Source organism: Piliocolobus tephrosceles, chromosome 12, assembly GCF_002776525.5.
Source record: "Piliocolobus tephrosceles isolate RC106 chromosome 12, ASM277652v3, whole genome shotgun sequence".
In the NCBI taxonomy this organism is placed as follows: Eukaryota; Metazoa; Chordata; class Mammalia; order Primates; family Cercopithecidae; genus Piliocolobus; species Piliocolobus tephrosceles.
Window position 1 is genome coordinate 109317013 of NC_045445.1, and position 21971 is coordinate 109338983.

Sequence of the window (21971 nt, forward strand, 5' to 3'; positions counted from 1 at the left end):
AGATTATATAAATGCTGATTAAGTCATGAACTCTTGGTGTGGTGACATTTCACTGCCAAGCAAACGGATCAAGGAGCCAGTGAGCCTCCAATAAATGATGATGTCTTTTGTATATTTCTTTTCACTTCCCTCACAGGAATAGAGATGGTCAGAAGGCAGAGAAAAACTTAGATTAAAAGTATTGGTCTAGAAAGGTAAGTATCCCAAGAAGCAAGGCTAAGGGAGGGGCTGCTTGAGTGGAAGGAACATGATGACAAGGGGAGCCTTAATGCTTTAAGCTTACACAGAGGCAACTGCTGTTGGAGGAGCAGGTACACTCACAAGCTCATCACTCATCTGCAGGTACAGACTTCTCAGGCTCATGAGCACATGTGGACAGTCCTGTTCCTGAAAAAGAATGCCAAGGAAGGTATGTGTCTTACCTCTAAAAGACTTTCTTTATCATTGGCCTTGCAGTTCTTCTGATGTCACTACAATAAAAGCCTGGCTATGAAAAATAAACAGTGTTGTTGCCCTGCCCAGATCCCCTTTTTGGCAGGTGCACCCAGCTTCCAGGTGCTGTGAGCTGTTGACTGCTGAGAGCTTACAGCTGCAGGTTTCCCTGGAGGGCTGTCCTCAGCTAACAGGAACTGAGTCCCCAGTCCAAAGTGCCCCAGCCCTGGCATCTCATAGCCAATGACTGACCAACATAAGAGTATAAAATGTCAACCCCCTTGCTTCATGGTAAAATAACTCTGGTGTCATTTATGCTCCAAGAACCACCCTGGAATCAGGTTAAAGCTGGGCTCCAATTCAACCACATCCTTAGTTCCTTCCTGTGCCCTGTCCTGCTTCCTGTCTTCCCCCTCCTGAGAATACTCTTTCAATTGAACTTGAACAAAACAGTTTATTTTTCTGACTTTTGACGGGCATTTGGGTAGTTTCTAGTTTCTTTTACAGTTATAGCTAATGCTGCTTTAAACATTTCTTTCCGTGTGCCTATGTACTCATTTTTGTTGGGTATATTCCTAGGAATGAAATTGCTGGGTCATAGATTTGTATATATCCCACTTTAATAAATGCTGCCAAACAGTTCTCCAAAGTGGGTGCACCAATTCACACTTCTATTAGCTGCAGCATAGGTATATGTACCCAATATATGACTCTGTGGCATCACAGGAGCTACTTCTAGGGTTCAAGATTTAAGATAGGCACTTCATACAGCTGACACTCACATAGCACTTACCACATGACAGGCATTCTTCCAAGAGCTACACCTGTATTAATCCATTTAGTCCTCACAAATCTACCTCTATGACGTAGATGTTACTATTCTCTCTGCTTGGCAGCTGAGGCAACTGAAGCAGAGATTTCAAGTAATTTGCCTAATGTCACATGGTAAGTGATGGAGCCACGATTTCAACCCAGGCAGTCCAACCCTTAACTATAATTCTTACTGATTCTTATAACTCATTTTTAATCCCTGCTTATGTTCTTTTTCAGAAGGAAAGTTTAACTCTCACTTATTCCTTCTGCAAGCATTAACATCCAGGGAATCAGGGACATTTTAAGACTATAATTCTGAAAAACAAAGCTCAATGACTAGAATGGTTTCTTCCAGTTGCACTTCCCCCAATCCCAGCCAGCATTATGTAAAGATCAGTTTTGTACTTGAGCAGATGCTAAGCGGTCTGTACTTCCGTGGCTACAGAAAGTACTTAAGAGAAAGTAGGAAAGACAGTTCCAGAGAACAGCCTTTTTCAAGTGAAATCCTGCCAAGGCACACTCAGATATTCACAGTGGCGGTGGCTGAAAGTTACCCAAGATAGAGGCATAGGGGAGGACGATACAACAGCAAAATAATGAAGCCCAGAGCTCTTGTGCACTGCCAGTGGGAGTGTGAATTGGTGCAACCACTTTGGAGAACTGTTTGGTAGCATCTACTAAAGTGGGATATACACAAACCTATGACCCAGCAATTTCTCTCCTAGGAATATACCCAATAGAAATGGGTACATAGGCTCACGGAAAGAAATGTTTAAAGCAGCATTAGCTATAACTGTAAAAGAAACTAGAAACTACCCAAATACCCATCAAAAGTAAGAAGGATAAACTGTGGTATATGCATCCAACATATGACTCCATGCCAATGAGAATAACTGAACTACAATGATACATAACAATATAGATAAATTTCACAAATGTGCTGAATGAAAGAAGCTGAACACACACAAAAAAGTGTACGCTACATGATTCCACTCACATTAAGTTCAAAACTAGACAAAACTCATCTATTGTATTAGAAGACAAGATAGTGGCCACCCTTCGTGGGGGAGGTGACTGGAAAGGGGCATGAGGGGAAAGGACCAGAGTGCCGGTCACATTCACTCTGATGATCTAGGTAGTAGCTCCGTGGCTGTGTTGGCTTTATGTGAATCTATCAAATTATATGGTTATGATTTGTGCACTTCCAGTATGGACATTATGCTTCAATTAGAAGTTGAAGAAATGACAGAGAACAATCTTGTTAAAAAGGAAAGAAAACCTTCCCACATAGACAGGATGTCTCTTTCTTTCCACAAAGAAAATTATTTCAATGAAGATCAAAGCAGTTTTCTTACCCGGCGACCACACCTGTAAGTTCAAATTCCGTAGGGAGGTATTTGGTTGATCTCTCAGAGATCTCTCCTTATTCCACATGTTTTCCCTACACGGATTACTGAAATGGTTTTTGTATCTCAAAGCACCAGGCCTAGGCCATTTACTCAGAAGATGAAAAACAGTCAAGAGAGGCATTCATTAAGCACCAGAATAAAATGTGTCTGTCTTGCCCCATTCATGTTTACCCAGGGTGTGGGTTTATGATGAGGATGAGCACGCAGAGTAGGGGAAAGCTGTGTCACATGGAGCTAGTGCCAAAGCAGCAGGGAGACCCTGGCAGGCAAAGGCTTCCTTTGGAGGCTCTTCCAGCACTGTCCATTCTGATGGCATTTCCCATCCTCCCTTCTTCAAGGCAATAAGCAATCTCAAAGAAACCAACAATCTAACTTCCAATAACCCTGTCAATTTATTTCAGTACACAACAGGGTCCCTGATGTGGAAAAATCAGATTTCTAGGCCTCTTCAACATCTGTTCCTGGTAATCCCAATGTGTTATCTTTTTTCATTGCAAAAAGCAGCTGGTGAAGCGTCATGGCATTTCATTACAAAAAAAAAAAAAAGACCAAATAAATACATAGTGGCTTTTGAGAGATTATGTGTGACTTCACTGAAGAGGGGCTGAAAGAAATGCTCTCTTCTTCATCACATGAAAGTCCTTTTTTCTCTGTTAGCATGATAATAGACAGTCACATTCGAAGAAACTTGAATGTGCAATAATGATTTGTCAAAAATTACCACCGTTCTTTGCCTTTAGGCCTGGGGGATGTTCATGTATTCATTTGTTTGCTTCACAAACATTTATTGAACACCTACTATGTGTCAAGCCTTGCCATAGGTGTTGAGCACCAGGCCGTAAATTAGCAAAAACCTTATTGCAAGTCTCAGGTTCCAAAGTCAATGTACACAAATCTGTAGCACTGCCACACACCAATAATTACCAAGCTGATAATCAAATCAAGAACTCAATCCCATTTACAATAGCTGCAAAAAAGTAAACTACCTAAGAACATAATTAACCAAGAGTTGGAAGATCTTTACAAGAAGAACTACAAAACACTAATGAAAATAATCATAGATGAAACAAATGGAAATACATCCCATGCTCGTGGGTTGGAAGAATCAATATTGTGAAAATAATTGTACTGCCCAAATCAATTGATAGATCAATGTGATTTCTATCAAAACACAAACACTGTTTTTCACAGAATAGAAAAAACAATCCTAAAATTCATATGGAACCAAAAAAAGCCCAAATAGCCAAAGCAATCCTAAGCAAAAAGAACAAATCTGGAGGCATCACATTACCCAATTTCACATTATACTATAAAGCTATAGTAAGCAAAACAGCACAGTACTGATATAAAAGGAGACATATAGAGCAATGGAACAGAATAGAGAACCCAGAAATAAAGTCAAATACTTACAACCAACTGATTTTTGACAAAGCCGACAAAAACATAAAGTGGGGAGAGGACACCCTATTCAATAAATGGAGATGGAAAAATTGCATAGCCACATGTAGAAGAATGAAACGATCCCTATCTTTCACTGTATACAAAAATTAACTCAAGGTGAAATAAACACTTTAATCTTAAGTCCCAAAACCATACAAACTATGTAAGGTAACATAGGGAAAAGTCTTAGATATCGGCCTAGGTAAAGAATTTATGACTAAGATCCCAAAAGCAAATGAAACAAAACAAAAATAAATAAATAGTACTTAAATAAACTAAAAAGCTTCTGTACAGCAAAATAAATCATAAATAGAGTAAATACAAAATCTACAGAATGGGATAAAATACTTGCAAACTGTATATCTGACAAAGGATTGATATTCACAATCTGCAAAAAACTCAAACAAATCTGCAAGAAAAAAACAACTGATTCTATTAAAAAGTAGGCAAATGGCCAGGCGCGGTGGCTCAAGCCTGTAATCCCAGCACTTTGGGAGGCCGAGGCAGGCGGATCACGAGGTCACGAGATCGAGACCATCCTGGCTAACATGGTGAAACCCCCTCTCTCTACTAAAAATACAAAAAATTATCCGGGCATGGTGGGGGGCTCCTGTAGTCCCAGCTACTCAGGAGGCTGAGGCAGGAGAATGGCATGAACCTGGAAGGTGGAGCTTGCAGTGAGCCGAGATCGTGCCACTGCACTCCAGCCTGGGTGACAGAGCAAGACTCCGTCTCAAAAAAAAAAAAAAAAAAAAGTAGGCAAATGACGTGAACAGACATTTCTCAAAGAAGATATACAAATGACCAGCAGATATGTGAAAAAAAATGCTCAGTATCACTAGTCATCAGGGAAATGCAAATTAAAACCACAATGAGATACCACCTTACCCCAGTAAGAATGGCTATTATTCAAAAGCAAAAAAGCAGTAGATGTTGGTGTGGATGCAGTGAAAAGGGCATGCTTAAACACTGATGGTGGGAATGTAAATTAGTACAACCTTTATGGAAAACAGCATGGAGATTTCTCAAAGAACTAAAAGTATATCTACCGTTAGATATAGTAATCTCACTATTGGATGTCTACCCAAAGGAAAAGAAGTCAATTCTATGAAAAAGATGCCTGCACACTTGTTTATCACAGCACAACTCACAATTTCAAAGATGTGACATCAACCTCAGTGCCCATCAAACAATGAGTGGATAAAGAACGTGTGGTATATACATAAGGATCCAGTTTCATATATATATTCATATATATCCATATATATTCATATATATCCACATATATCCATATATATGTATTCACATACACACGCACACAGACACCATGGAATACTACTCAGCCTTAAAAAAGAACAAAATAATGTCTTTTGCAGCAAGAAGCAACTCGAGAATAGAAAACCAAATACTGCATGTTCTCACTTATAAGTGGGAGCTAATCTATGGGTATGCAAAGGCATACATAGTATAACGGATGTTGAAGACTCAGAATGGGGGAGGCTAGATGGGGCATGAGGGATGAAAGATTACCTGTTGGGTACAATGTACACTATTTGGATGATGGGTACACCTAAAGCCCAGACTTCACACTACACAATTCATCCATGTAACCAAAAGCCACTTGTACCCCTAAAGCTACTGAAATACAAATTTTAAAAAATAAATTAGCTCAGAATTTAAAACAAAATACTCTATTGCTTAAATCCTCTGTGAAGGACCTACTTGGGAAAGGACAAAGTGTTGTACCAGGGCCATGCTCCTCCAACAAACCTTAGATCCTCTTTAGCACAGAAGTCTTCATTCAAAAATTGGACCAGCTCTCAGTCTCCCAGACATTCAACATTCCCCACCCACAGCTGCTGCTGTTCAGGACACTTCTTGAGCTTTTTCTTCATTACTTAACTGCGGATGTAAGCAAAGATGGAGTATGTTTGTAATAGAAAGTTCTGGATGATCTACCCTCTAACAACCTCTCCAAACCAATCTCTTATAGCCACTCCCCCTTCTTCACTGTTCTCAAGTCACACAGGCCATCCTTCTGAGCCTCAAATGTGCCAAGCTCTCAACGACCTTAGGACCTTTCTGCTAGCTGTTCTCCCAGCCCAGATTCTCTTACACCGGATTTTCTCAAGAATTAGTTCAACAATATCTTATTGTTACTATAATATCAGCTTAAATGCCAACCCTCAGAGAGCTGGCATCTAAGAAAGTCCCCAGAGAGTGGCCCTCAGAGAGCTCCCAACCATCATTTAAAGTAACCGTACTCCATCCAGTCTTATCACAGTCTCCTGGGATTTCCTGGTCTCTAGATGTGTGTATTGTCTGTCTCCCCATCCTCCATAGAATACAAGTGCATTAACAGTAGGGGCCAAATATGTCTGGTTCACCTCTGTGTCCTCAGCAACTAGAATAGTGCCTGGCATGTAGTAAACACTCAATACATATTGGTTTAACAATTTAATAAACAAGAGAATGAATGCCAAAATATTGGAAATAATAAGAAAGTCCAACAATTGGAGATTTGTTCAATAATTATGGTAAATCTCTACAATGGGCTACGATCTAACCAACAAAATTGATGTTGTGGGTTAATATTTTTCAAACTACAAAATATGATCTGTCTGTGGCTCATGTAATCAAGTAGTGAATCATGACATAGTGTATTATCTTATATACTAATTCATTATAAAATAGAATAGAAAATATCAGAATACACAATATATTATGAGGATAACTATTGGGCAAATGTGTGTTTATGTATATGTGCCTACTGGGTAGCAATATAATATAAATTTTTCTATTACAGATCATGGTCAGAAAATTTGGAAATCACTGTTGCAAAATATTAATGACAAGGAAATACATTCATAATGCATTAAATGGAAAAAAGTAGATAGCAAAAAATAAAGAGTGTATGTATGTAAGAAAAAATATTAGATTGAAACATTATTCGCTTTAAAAAAAAGCATAGACAGGCATAGAAAATCAATTGAAAAAATAATGTTGAGTAGATTTTTTCTGGGTGACTTCATTGTTTTCTTCTTTGTATTCATCTTTGTTTTTTAAATTATCTACACAGAATACATAATTTTAAAAATGTAAGTTATTTCTAGAAGATGCTGTATAATATCCTTTAGAAAAACAGGCTTTTTAAAAATAAAAGTACCTCAGTGGCAATGTCATAAATTACCGCAAATAAGCTTTTACGTGGCTATAGAAAGCATAATTATGACTATGAGTTCTCTATACAAAGTGTTTCATCTCACATTATCTTGTCTAATCTCCATAATGATACAAGAAGGGAGGCAAGACAACAGTCATCCTTATTCACAGAAGAGAAAACTGAGGCACAGAGAGGTTAAGTGACCTGTCCACAGTTGCACTACGAGTTAGTGGTTGACCTGGCAAAGAACTCAGGGCCTCTGATTGCTAATCCACACCCTACATTTCACCTGCTCTACCGTAGTCTGTAGTCTTGATACTTTATTGTGCTGCGTGGAACATATTATCCCCTTTTTACTTCTGTCATGAAGAAGTGAACTTTCCTTCCCTTGTTCCTCATCCTTCCATGTCCTTGAGGCTGCCAGTTTTAGAGAATGACTCAAGCACTCTCTTAGCCATATTTCTGTCCCTAGGGCCACCAGAGTATTGCCATTTCTGTGCATTCATTTCGTACACTGGAGACACTGTAATACGGGGGGTTAAGAGCCACCAAGATTTAAATCCCAGCACTGCCACTTATCGGCTCTGTGATCTTGGGCAAGTTAACTTCTCTGGGCCTTGATTTCCTTATCTGTAAAATGCGGATGATTACAATATTGATTGTTTTCCCTTCATAGGGTTATTGTGAGAATCAAATGCATTAATACATGTAAAGTACCTAGGTAGTTTCTGAAGTCATAATACACATTATTGCAAAGTATTGCTATTCATATTATTATATAGTATTGGAGGATACTATGGCCAAACAACTTGAACTGTGTTATCTGATTTTCCTCATTTTTCTCCTCTTCCCACCACCCAGAGTGGAATTTCCTCCATCACCCTCTTAGTTTTGTCACTTATTTTGAAACTCCTCTTGGTGTTCCATTCCAAAAAAGCTCCTGAGTTGTCCCTGTTTTGTTTGAAGCTGTAGCTGCCAATACCGGCTGTTTCCTATGTATATTTACATATGCGTCCTACTGAGGGGGTGACAGCCTCCAAGAAGAAAACTGATGTGTCTCTCTTATGGACATTCTCTGTTTGTCTCTCAGTACCCGTTACCCTCTCTTCTAACAACAACCCAGATTTTTACCTGGGCACAGCTTCTTCCCTTGATCTTAAGTCCAAATGATCTAGGCAGGGTTCCACCTCTCATATCAGGGTGTAAAAAAGAGAAAGAGAAAGGGAGTTATTTTCCGGTAGCTCATGTCTGGTAGCTTCCCTCTGATTGGAGTAGCAGAATTTAAAATGAGAAAACAATGAGAAGTTATTGCCAGTGCCCTGTTGCCTTGTGAAGTCTGAGAAGAAAGCCAATGGAAGGAGAAGAGTCAGGCTCAACCTCCAGATGGACAGAAATGGGTCTTGGTGACAGCATCAGAGCCCCTGGATCAAGCCTTACCTAAAGCCGGCATCTACCCTGAACTTCTCGATTATGCAAACCAGCACTTTCTCTAACTGCCCCTTAAGACAGTTGGAGTTGGGTTTTTAAATACTTGCAAAGGGTCCTAGCTGATAAATTTTTGCAACAGAAATGTCCTCAGAACCATTAGTAAAAAACAGCTGAATCGCCTCCAGGAGAATGGAGCAAAACAAACACCAGAAGAAAATTAAACATAAAACATAGTGAAAAGGTATTCCAGTCTCTAAGTATCTCAGGACAAATTCAAGTCCAATGTCCTTTGTATGATTCCAACTTCCATCTATCTTCATTTCATTTGAAAAATGCACCTCTTTATTCAGAGTTACTTAGAGACTTTTCACCTAGGCTAGTTGGACTCCTTACTCCCACTAAAAACAAAAACAAGAACTCCACTTTCAGCAAATACAGGAAGCAAAGGTAGTTGTAACAGAATTTGAAACACAACGGCGTTGTTTACATTAAACATACAAAGACCCAGCAAGAGGCTCCTTGAGAATTAACAGCTGTCCAAAGCCAGGGAGTGGTGGACCCGGAAGGCAACTGAGTTCATGATTTCATTTTAAAGGCCAAAACCATTTTGGTCTAAGCCTGTGGTCCTCAGAGGCCTTGGTCTGGCTGAGTTCGCAACATTGAACCTGTCGCATACAAGTGGGTATCTGGGATATTTGTATAGTGGACTTTAAAGGGCAGTCTCAGAAGAGAGTGAGCCTCATCATTGGAAGCAGTTAAGGCAGGTGTTCGGATAGCCATCAACAAAGGGCAACGTGGAGAGAATTTGAACTTTGTTTGTGTGTCTGTGTGAGTGTGTGTGTGCAGATAATATACAGCCTGGGAATACAAGAGAGTGTAAAGTTAAGGGAAGAAAAATAGGATTTTTGTTGACTTTAGATTGGGCCCTCTCCCACCCTTAACTCCCACTCTTCCCCCATCTACTTGTCACATGATTCCCCTTACCTCTGACATGCAGAGAAGTTGCCCCTTCCCGGAGCCAGGCACGTCTCTTGCTAAGAATGGCTGGGAGACCAGAATGACAGCTGTCTCAGAGAAAATGCAAGTCATCGGGGGCAGGAAAAAGAGGAGAGAGAGGACAGCTGGCTCACTCTGCTGCCTTTTCACCTTTTCTCTACTTCCTAAACCACCCTTTTGGCTGCCCTGTTGGCAGATGTGAACTGGAAAAGGCTGCTTGGGGTGCCGTGTGAAGATCAGCCCCACTGCATCCGTGAGTCAGTCACAGGTTGTGCAGGGGACTCACTCACAGAGCTGGGTGGCCTGAGGATGGGCTGTCCTGGCTAGAGCGCCTTGGCACAACCATGCTCTCCAATGGAGGACAAAATAGAGAAATACCAGGCTTGGGGCCGCTTTGAGTGGTCCCGCACTTGAAATGCCAGGGAATCTGATTGGTGCAATGAACTGTGTGGATCGCCTACAGAGTTCAAAAGAGGAGCCCTCTGCGTAGAGGTCCAGTGTGGCTTTATTTCACAATCCCAAAAGCGTGATGATGTTCCTTTCTGAAATCTGCTCTGGGGGCTCAGAATTTTAACCTACGACCACTGGAGTATCTTCTGCATATTGAATAAAGATAAGAAAGGCAGTGGGAAGGAGTGGGTAGTAAGCGGAGAACCAAACAGTTGGGTCGTTCTCAGAAAAGGGCAGAGGATCTCCCACAGTTTAGGTGCATTTCTGTGAGAAATGTATCCTCCCCACAAGCGCCTAGTGAGCACAGACAGAATCCCTACTCCCCAGACGCAGCCTGGGAGGGGTTTGTAATCGTTAGCTCTGGCCTGAAAATAAATCATAAACACAGCTTTGCTTTTTCTGAGACAGAAGTCAGGGACTGATGGGTGTGGTAGGCATGGAGGGTGTTAAAAAAAAGATATTTCATGAATTCCCCAAATATATGTTAAAAGCAGTCTTAATAAGCCTCATGACTAAAAGGCATTTAGTTAACAAACTCCCTCAGAGGCTCTTAACTTCCACAGTGAACTGTGTGAGAGAAACATTGACAACAGTGTCCAGGTGGGTTTCTGCGCTCTGTCTAGGGATGCCTGCCACTGTGCTAGGCTTCAGAAGCTATGCATGGAATTTAACAAAAAGAATACTGTTTGTATCTCTAATTCCACACCCCAGCTATATCAAAGGCTCGGGCCAGATGATTACCTTGAGTTTTGGGAACAACACAGACGATCAAGTTGGGTAATTCCAGGCTAAAAAGAAACAAAAAAGTTTTCCTCTTATTCAGATAATAAATCAAAATAGATATTTTCCCATGTATCACATAATTGTGTGGCTGTACAGACTTAGTAATAGCTCCTTGAAAGTCTTTTTGAAATTCTTTCACATGAACTCAAAAGTTCCACCTTTGGTGGCTTGTTTTTTTTTTTTTTTTTTTTTTTTAATGGATGGTTTTTGATAAGACAGATTTCTTATAACTGCAGTTGGGATCGTTAGAATGTTTTATTTTGTAACTACAGATACATACAGTCAATACATCCTCTTTCACCATTAGATATTGCATCATTCCTCTGTATTGTCTTGTGCCTATTTCCTCTCCAACCTAGGACTACTCACAAAACAAAATAGATATTCCTAAATTATATTAATGACAGTCCTAACTTAGTGTAAATAGACAGAAAAGGAGTCCAAGCTCCTCATGACTGGAGCCACGTCTCATTCTTTAGTGGGTTCCCAGTGCCTATTACATTCCTCCATGTAGAGCTGATGCCTAATAAATATTAGTTCAGTTCAGTGCAGGGGATTTCATGAGCTCCTAGCCACTTGTGAGTCACCAGTGTCTGTACAGCTAATTGGCAGTCAGGACCTAGGATATAAACGGAACTAGACAGCACAGGGACAGTGAGGTCACCCTCCCTCCATACTAAGATTTCTCCAAGTGAGACCCGCCAACCACCAGCCTCAAAGTCACCAGGGTGTTTGCTAAAAATGCAAACCCCTGGGCCTTGCCTTTAGCAAATCATAATTTTGGGCATCAGGCCCAAGATGCTGGCTGCTGAGTTGGAGGTCCTGGGTTCTATACCCTGCATTGGGCAGGTGCTTATGATAGAATGCTACTTCTATTACAAGCTTGAACCCCAAAACAGCGATATGGAGCAATCAAAGAGAAGCCAGAGGAAGATTTGTTAAAGGCTGGACAAGTAGCTCCTATAAGGAAATCCTAAAGGCAATCTAAACAGAAGGCCATGAGGTTTAGGAAGAGTCTTCAAGCACACAAAGGAATGCAGCTTTAGGGAGAGAGCTAGGCAGGCAAGACGCGGCACAGCCACTCTAGCTTTGAATCTCCGGAAGACAAAGAGGGGCATGCTGTCTTGGAAAACATGAAAGCCTCAGATGTCTTTACATCTCACCAGGAGCAGGCTCGCCCTTAACATCTGCAGGACTGAGCCAAGAGTACAAACAGAGGCCTACATACCATATGTATGAATGTTTAAAAGTTATGTATCAAGCTAACAAATGCTTAAATTAAAAAAAAAAAAAAGTTATTTCCTTCTATCTTGACTAGTAATCTGTCATAACAATTTGGAAGGCCAGGTGTGCATTTAGAGTTTGGAGGCTCTTTGGAGTCTCACACCGGAATTTGGAGGAGCAAAGGGACAGAGAGAGAGAGAGAGACAGGGAGAGAGAGAGAAAGAGAGAGAGAGAGAGAGAAAGAGCGCTGACATTCAGCCATCCCCTTTCACCCTTCACCCCCTGCAGGTCCATCCTGCACTGAGTGAGCCTGGCAGCCCATGTATGTGGCTATCTCAGCTGCCTCACCAAGTTCCTTCCACAGACCTCCCTGTTCTGCCCTCTAAACAGACACACCCACCCTGCAGGTCGAGGGGAACTGGCTGTACAGTCAGCTCATTGTAGGCCCCGCAAGCAGACTCAGGACTTGTAGGCAAGAAATTTAGGGGTCCAGGAACCCAGAGGGTGTTATCAAAGGTGGGCACATCCCTTGACTTTTCAGAATCTTGCTTGACAGAGAGTGGTGCAGTTGGAGAAAGGACTTCTAATATAGTACAGCAAGTCCTTAGATAATGTTGTTTTGTTGGGCTGGGCATGGTGGCTCACGCGTATAATGCCAGCACTTTGGGAGGCTGAGGTAGGAGGACGGCTTGAGCCTAAGAATTTGAGACCAGTCTGGCCAACATAGTGAAACCCCATCTCTACAAAAAAAAAATATATACACACACACACACATATATATGCATACACAAATATATACACACACATATAAAATAATTTTCAAATATATATGAAAATTAGCCAGGCATGGTGCATGTGCCTGTAGTCCCAGGCTACTCGTGAGACTGAGGGTGTAGTCCCAGCTACTCGGGAGGCTGAGGCAGGAGGATTGCTTGAGCAGGGATGGTCAAGGCCGTAGTGAGCCGTGATTGCGCCACTGCGTTCCAGCCTGGGAGACAGAGTGAGACCCTGTTTCAAAAATAATAAATGTTTTAAAAGATTGTTTCATTCAATGTCCTTTATTGTAGTGTTAGTGAGAAGAAAAAAAATTTCCTGGCCAGGGCCACTGTCTGTGTGGACGTTATTCCCATGTCTGCTTGGGTCTTCCTTGGGCACTCTGATTTCCTCCCACATCCCTAAGCTGTGTCCATTTGGCGAACTGCTGTGTCTAAATGGTCCTAGTGAGTAAGTTGTGGATGCGTGAGTGCACCCTGCAATGGGATGGCATCCTGTCAAGAGTAGGTTCCCACCTGGCGCCCTGAGCTGCCAGCATAGGCACTAGCCACCCACGACCCTGAACTGGAATAAGTAGGTAAATAATTATCTTATTTGTTTTAATTAATTGCTCTTAAATGTATGTATGGCTTACATTTATTTCAATGTTTTGGTCTTCATTTACAAATTTGGTGATGTTTTTGTGACCTGCCATAGGAGGTCTCTTAACTCTCATTTATATCAATTAGCCTATGGAAAAATTGGTTTCATTACATGTCATTTCACTTAAAGTCACAGTTTCCAAAAATCAATCCATGATGTCAAGGGAAGACTTACTGACTGCGCTTTTCAAACTTTAATGTGCACACGAATCACCCAGGGATCTTGTTACAATGAAGATTCTGATGCGTTGAATCTGGGGTGGTGCTCAAGGTCCGCATTTCTAAAAAGCTCCCAGGTGATGCTGATGCTGCTGGTCCATGGACCACACTTTCAGTAACAAGGGTCTGAACCCCCCAGGCCCCAGGCAGAGGTCCCTCTAGCTCTGGTCTAAGAATACATGGCACTTCCCACACTTCTGGGACCAAGAGAAGTTTAATGAATGCCTGCTCAGTAATATAGATTCATTGATAAAGGGATGTTGGGGGGGGATAATAAAGAGAGAAAGGAGGAGGAGGGAAGGAAGGAAACAAGGAGGAGGGAAAGGACAGAAGAAAATCTTTTCCCTAGAATTGGACATTGTGCTGGTACAGGAGTTTGTATTCACTGGGACTTTCTTAAAACTACCAGCCTTTTACACATTTAATTTTTCCCCCTTTTCCCTTCTGTCTGTCCTCTGGTTTTCTAAGTCGTTTGAGGCCAGTGACCAAATATTCTAGTTCTTTTCTTTGTACTAACTCACTTTCAGTAAAGCCTACTGAAATGCAGGTATTTTGGTTCACAGACCTGGATCCTCCCCCCATCACTACCCTGTCTGCTAAACAGAGGAAATGTTAATTTGGAGAAGCTGTGAAGCTTCTGGAAATTTCCATATCACTGAAGATTCAGAAAGTAAGTTCACATTCCCTCTGTACCCTTTAGTTATTAAATCATAAACTTTAATTCAAGGTATTTTAAAGGGCCCATAGGAATTTTAATTTGATGTGAATGACTTACAAATCTGAATAAAAATCAGATCATATAAAACTGTGCAATCTCTATTACTTTTAAATAATAGAACAAGTTGAAAAATAATCAACAGCCAATGTAAGACTCCTGTATGATTCAATCAAACCCCTGTTTTCTGGACTAATGAAAGAGGCAGGGAGGGAAATAATTCCAAATCATTTGTATGTGACTTTGCATAATATGGACACTGCTACTTTGATGTTACTTAAGTGTCTGTTTAAATTAGTGACATTCTTTAATGCTGTAGTGGGATAGCCCTGGCAATACCTGGGAGGTGTTAGCCTATAGCTTTTAGCATTGAAATCCACACCAACAGTTGAATGTTCATGAAGCTCATCAGGAGGCAACCCTCCCTTGTCAGAACAAATGGTTTGCTGTATAAACACAGAGCGTATTACCCTAGACCTGCTTTGAGAGTAAACGTGGGGTGACCACTCATAGAGGAGACTTTCGGATGTTGGAGTGAGAGGAAGAGCTACTGTCTATGCAAAAGTCTTTGTCCCACTACCTATCAGAGTGGTGTCAGAAAAGATAGACACGATTGCAGCCACACAGCCTGGCACAGTAATCAGAGCAAGGAACCACTCCCACATCCCAGATTACCATGCATAGAGAGCATTGTACATCTACAGAGTGAGTGAGATCAATCTACATTGAGCTCAGTCACATGGGAAGGGGGGCCCCATGGCTCAGACTCACAAGTTGGAAGAACAGTGGTTCTCAAACTTGAGTGAGCATCAGAATCACAGTTCATGAGGGCCGGGCATGGTGGCTCATGCCTGTAATCCCAGCACTTTGGGAGGCAGAGGTAGGTGGATCACCTGAGTCAGGAGTTCGAGACCAGCCTGGCCAACATGGTGAAACCCTGTCTCTACTAAAAAATACAAAAATTAGCCGGTCATGGTGGCAGACACCTGTAATCCCAGCTACTTGGGAGGCTGAGGCAGGAGAATTACTTGAATCCAGGAGGCAAAGGTTGCAGTGAGCCAAGATAGCACCATTGCACTCCAGTCTGGGCAAAAGGAGTGAAATTCTATCTCAAAAACAAAAAAAAAAAGAATCACAGTTCATGAAAATCCAGATGGTTAGGTCCCACCCCCAGAATTTTTGGTTCAGCAGATCTGGAGTGGGACCCAATAATCTGCATCTCTAACTAGTTCCCAGGCGAAACTGCTGCTGCTGCTTCAGGGACCACATACTGAGAATCATTAAATCATTAAAGTCTGACTACACCTGGTAGCATCTCTTGCTCCACCTTAATCTTGACTTAAAAAATTTAACAGCTTCAGACCAGCCCTCTGCTGCTGCTTAATAGTATCCTGACAGGTGCCCCAAGTTCCATTAGAGAGTGTCTCTTTTTTTTTTTTTTTTTTTTTTGAGACAGAGTCCTGTCTCCCAGGCTGGAGTGCAGTGGCATGATCTTGGCTCACTGCAACCTCCGCCTCCCAGGTTCAAGTGATTCTTGTGCTTCAACCACCCAAGTAGCTGAGATGACAGATGCATGCCACCAACGCCCGGCTTTTGTATTTTTAGTAGAGATGGGGTTTCACCATATTGGCCAGGCTGGTCTCAGACTCCTGGCCTCAAGTGATCTGTCTGCCTTGGCCTCCCAAAGTGCTGAGATTACAGGCATGAGCCACCACACCCAGCCAAAATGGGCTCCTTTGGACTTGACAGTGTTGTCTCCTTAAAGAGGTCACTGTTAAAATATGAAAACACTTGGGAGAGGTCCAACCTTACCACTCACTATTTTAGTTCAGGGCTTCTCAAATGGCCCACTGAAATGCCTGACAAGCATTGAATATACCGATTCCTGGGCCTTGTCCCGATGATGCTGGTTTAATTAGTCAGGGCAAAGACCAGGAATTAACAGGTCTTTCTTGAAAAGCTCTGATTAGGGGAAGCAAAGGAGTGGGGAACTGGGTGCTACAGTTTGCATACAGTGAGATTAAAAAGCATCTGAAACAACATTGACTGCTTCACAGCTTTACTAAGGCCTAACCTTTGGCCACAATTATGTAGATTTGAAGAAATTATCTCCTCAACTTCAAGGCTTGGCATTGACTGCGCCCTAAAAATAACTGGTAATGTGGAGTTAACTTGACTGTGCTATCTTTAGAAATGTGGTTGCTACAAGGGCAGTTGCTACAAGGGCTGAAATGCATCTGGACAGATGTCTGGTATTTTAGAATTTCTAGAAAAAGGACTGAGGAAAGAAGGTCCTGCTCCCTCTGCCAATCAAGTAACCAATACCTCTGGTCTAAGCACTAGCTTAGCTGCCAAAAAGAAGATAACAATATAGTCCCTTCCTTCCATGACCTCACAGCGTAACTAGTTGGGAAAAGGGTGGGAAGGAGTTGAACAAAAAATCCACAAACCAAAAGAATGAACATCACAGGTAGAGTATGCAAAATGTCTTGCTGCTATCATACATCTCCCAGTCACCCCTTTCTCCTCGTTTCTTAAATATTTAAGCACCTGGTTCATGACCTCCTCCACCGCTGGCGCTATCATAATTCTTGTGGTCAAATTCTCAAATTCATGACCACAACTCCAACAGAGTTGATCCTTTCAAATCTCCAGCTTCTCAGATCTTTGACCTTTTCTCCTCCAACAATTGTGTCTCTGCCCTGCCTCAGCCACTCAGCAGGTCACACTCCAGACCTGTCATTACCAGTGACTGCATTCCCAACGTATCTCAGTTTCAAGTTTCCCACTTTCCAGTTACCACTTTTGAGCTTTCCATATTACTCTCTCATCTCCCAACTCCAATGATTCATGAATCTTGTTGGGAGTTCTTATCCACTGATCCTACCAGCTTTTCACTCCCCTTAACCCCTTTAGTAACCTTGCTTCCCTTCTTACCTGGCTTTGATCCCACGATAACACCCATTCCCTTTCCTACCACTTCAACTGCCTCAGTTCCCTCACCTCTTTCTCCTACCTTCACATCCCTATGCTGTTTAAATCCACCTTTCCACTTCCTTGGCACCGGCATGCAAGGAGTTGAGGCAGCTCTACAATTACTGGTCTCACTTTAAATTCATGACCAGAAACTTCAAGTAGGTCTGTAATGCTGCCTATTACACTTCCCTAGTCAGTCTATTCTTTCAGTCTCTAAAACAACTCTATCACCCTTTTTCTTCTCTCCTCCAATCTTCAATACTCCCTTTCTCATTTTCACTTTCAGTTGATGATCTTGCCTATTTCACTAATGAAAGTAATCAGAAGAGAACTTCCATATCCTCCACCATATATCCCAGTCTCTCTGCCTCTGTGATCATATACTTAATCTTCTCTTCTGTCATAGTAGACGAACTATCCATGCCCCTTTCTAAAACCAAAGCAATCCATATGTTAATCAGATCCCATACCCTCCCAGCCTACTAAGACTTCCCTCCTGCCTGCTGCTGCATCATGAAGTTAGCCCATCCTGCTAAAACACGCCCACAAGCACACAAACTCACTCTTACATTATGAATCTAAAACACAACAAAAACAGAAATAAAAATATTCTTTGACCCCATATCTCCCTCCACTTACTGCCTTGTTCCTCTGCTCCCTCTACAGCAAAACTCAAAAGTTATTTCTACTTGCTCTACTTCCTCCTTTTTTCTTTCTTGCATTCACTCTAACAAGGTTTTCATCCTCACTGTCCCATTGAAACTTCACTTTTAGTATCACCAATGGTCCCTACAATTAAGTCCAAGACTAATTTTCAGACTTCTCCCTAACTTGACCCATCAGCATCATTTCTCCTTCTGGAAATGTTTTCTTCTCTTGGTCTGCCAGACACCATCCCTTCTTGGATCTGCTCCTATTTTCATTGATTTCCCTTCTTAGTCTCTGTATTAGTCCGTTCTCACACTACTGTAAAGATAACACCAGAGACTGGGTAATTTATAAATAAAGGAGGTTTAATTGACTCACAGTTCTGCATGGCTCGGAGGCCTCGGGAAACTTACAACCGTGGCAGAAAGGGACGCAGGCACCTTCTTCACAAGGCAGCAGGAGCAAGTGTGAGTGTTTGAGAGTACAGGGAAAACTGCCATTTATACCATCAGATCTTGTGAGAATTCACTCACTATCACAAGAACAGCATGGAGGAAGCCACCCCCATGATCCAATCACCTCCCACCAGGTTTCTCACTTAACACCTGGAGATTGCAATTCAAGATGCAGTTTGGGTGGGGACACAGAGCCAACCATATCAGTCTCCTTTGCTGGTTACTTCTCATCTTCCTGACCTCTAAATGTCAGAGCATTCAGTCCTCGGACCTCTTCTCTTCTTTGTCTACTCTTGATGCCTAGGTGATCTCATCCTGAATGTCAGGGCCTTAAATATTAGCCATTTGCTGACAGTTCCCAAATTTATTTATTTAGCCTTGGCAACTGTCCTGACCTGCTAGCTTGTATGTTCAATTGATTCCTCAACAATCTGTACTTAGATCACGCTCCTCAAACTTAACATGGCTTGAACCAGGATCTTTATTCCCCTTACCCAAACCAGTGCAACAGATGATACCATTCTTTAAATACCTCAAAACAAAAATCTGGCTATCGATCCTGAATCTTCTCCCTATTCTTATATTCTTCATTCAATCCATCAGCAAATTCTGTCAGTTATAATTGCAAAGTTATCCAGGATCATCACTTTTCAGCAGAAACTACCATGACCACCAAGGTTTCATCTACCATCATTTTTTATCAGTACTATTGCAACAGACTTCTGGCTGTTCTCCCTGCTTCCAGCAATAACCCCTACAGTTTCATCATAACACAACGGTCAGAATTGTCTTTCTGAACACTTAGATCATTTTATTCCTCTGCTCAAAACCCTCCACTGGTTTCTAAATCATTCAGGATGAAGTCCAGAATCCCCTCTGTAGCCTATGAAATCCTACATGAACTTGCCCTACTAGCTCTAGGCCCTAATCATTTTCTCATTGAGCTACGGCTACAGCGAACTCTAGAATGTTCCATATTTAGGCTTACTGCTTCCTCAGCCCCAAATTTCTAGAATGTTCCATATTTAGGCTTACTGCTTCCTCAGCCCCAAATTTTCTTCCCCTAAAAAGCCACATTGCTCATTCCTTTGCTGAGTTCAGGTTTCTGCTCAGAAGTCCTCACTCCATAGTAATCTTTCCTCACCTTATCTGTTGTAGCATTACTATCTCTCTACCTCCTCTATTTGCTTTTTCTTTCTATCATCTGAGATTATAATATGTCTCAGTTTCGGTCCCTGAAAACACAAATAAATAAACAGAGCCTGAGAGAAGGGCTCCAGTGCAGGTAGTTTATTAGGGGAGGTTATCCCATGAAGCAGGAGTGAGGAAATGGGGAAAGTGAGATGGGGAAGGAGGAAAAGCCAATGGCCAATGTAAGGGTGCTTTCATAAGGTTGCCACTTGGGCCATGAGGGCTCAGTTCCATTGAGACCTCCTGAAAAGTATACAGAATGCCTCCTAGAAATTTCAGCCTGAAGTGCTGAGCTCACCCCTGGTAGTTAATGCACCCCACATCCAGGCTGCAGGCCAAAAATTGCCAAGGTGTTGGAGAAGCCCCAGAACTGAAAGTAAAAATGCATAAAGTGCATGCTTGAGGAGAGATGCTGTGAATGTGAGGCAAGCACAAGTTTGCAGGAGACTGTCCCCTGGAGCAGCGGGTGAAATAAGAGGTGGGCTGACAGGAAGTGTTGTGGGGCACAAGTGGGCCTGCTGCATCTAAGTCGTAAGTGTCTGCTCCCCTGCTAGAATATAGGCTATCATGGTTTTTTTTAAGTCATGTTTATTAAGGTACAATTTACATACAGTAATACGCAGCCTTTTGAGCATTCAGTCCACACTGAAGAGTAAAGTTCAATGAGTTCGATGAGTGTATTCGGTCATAAAACTGCCACCACAATCAAGATATAAAACACTTCCAACACCCCAAAAGTTCCTTTCTGCCCATTTGCAGTCAATCCTCTATTGCCACTGGCAACCACTGATCTACTTTCTGTTCCTATGATATTGCCTGTTTCAGAATGGTATCATATCAAAGAAATTGCAGTGTGTGGTCATTTGTGCCTGGCTTCTTTCTTAGCATACCTTTTGAGATTCATCCATGTGATTGCATTTACCAATAATTTGTTTCCTTTTGTTGCTGAGTCATTCTGTCTTATGGATGTACCACAGCTAGTTGATCTATTCTCCAGTTGATGGGTTGTTTTCATGTTACAAATAAAGCTGCTTTGATCGTATGTCTATAGGTCTTTTTATGAATGTATGCTTTTATTTCTTTTGGATAAATATGTTAATATAAGCACTGTTTTGTTCACCAGTGCATCCTTAGTGCTTAACTAATTGCTTAGCACATAGTAGGGTTTCAATGAATATTTGTTGAATGAGTGAACATAGAAATAGCATATTCCAAATGATGAAGAGCCATCTTCATGCCCAGGAGGATTCAAGTAAAAGCTGAGAATTAAAGTAGCTGTACACTGCATAGATGTTTATAAACATCTTATCTGAATAACGTCTGGAACAGCATATATTTCCATTATGGAATTCATGGAACAGCACTCATCATGAGTGCATGATATAGTTGATGATATATCTCATCAACTAATCCCCAGACCTCAGCAGGCTCATGCTTACTACACAGAGGTACAGGGCTTTTTAATGTTCTGCCCTGTACATGACTCATGCTTTGGTCTCCCTGTTTGATTTAAATTCTAATGCAACTTTCTATCACTTGATTTCTTTCAGGCCCTAGGCCTCTGGACTCATGCTGTCTTCCATGGCCACATTATCAACAGATGCAGGAACAACACTGTAAAACTCATAGCCTCCTCCCTCTTCCTAGCCAGTACAATTTTGTACTGGTTAATGGAATCCCATGGGTAGTTCCTATTCTAAGAGTTTCTGAACTTTTAAGCAATGTGCCCCATCCTTGAGTGCTATGTTCATGACACATTTTCTCATAGATATTGTTATTACTTGAGTTTTTCCTGGCCAAGCCAATGGTCCTGATGGACTTATATTACAAATAATAGCAGACATTTTAGTCATCCCTCCCCCTATCAATAGTAGTTCTAGGAGGTCCCAGGGGTGTTTCACATGTGCTCATGAACAAGTTTGCTCAGATATCTCTATGTCTATACACCACTCCTTGCTGTTAGCCGTATTTGTTCTATTACTATCCACTGAGCACAGTCATTACAGCCTGGAACCTTGAGGCACTGGCAGAGCCCAACTGTCTGGAACAATAGATAGCAAATGCCTCTTAGATTTTTGAGGTACCCTCTATTAAAGGGGTCCCATAGCAAGGTGGCTTGGATGCTGCTGGGTTCCCAAATTGAATGACACAACTCTGTGAGTTTTTACTTACAGACCTTTTGTGAATCAGTCACTCAGCAAGCACTTATTGAAT

General features: G+C 41.7%; 1 long non-coding RNA gene across 4 annotated transcripts in view; it reads right to left on the reverse strand.

Moving 5' to 3' along the window:
* Positions 1-9751, reverse strand: part of LOC111536298 — a 44078-nt gene extending 34327 nt beyond the window's left edge. For 3 of the 4 annotated variants that reach the window (XR_002729702.1, XR_002729703.1, XR_002729700.1), the window contains exons 1-3: positions 9670-9741; positions 8389-8446; positions 5865-5996 (exon numbers count right to left, since the gene is read on the reverse strand). This is a non-coding gene — a long non-coding RNA (uncharacterized LOC111536298). Of the gene's footprint in view, positions 1-5864; positions 5997-8388; positions 8447-9669 lie in introns of all 4 variants that reach the window. The other variant, XR_002729701.1, reaches the window with a different exon arrangement.
* Between the last annotated feature and the right edge of the window lie 12220 nt (positions 9752-21971).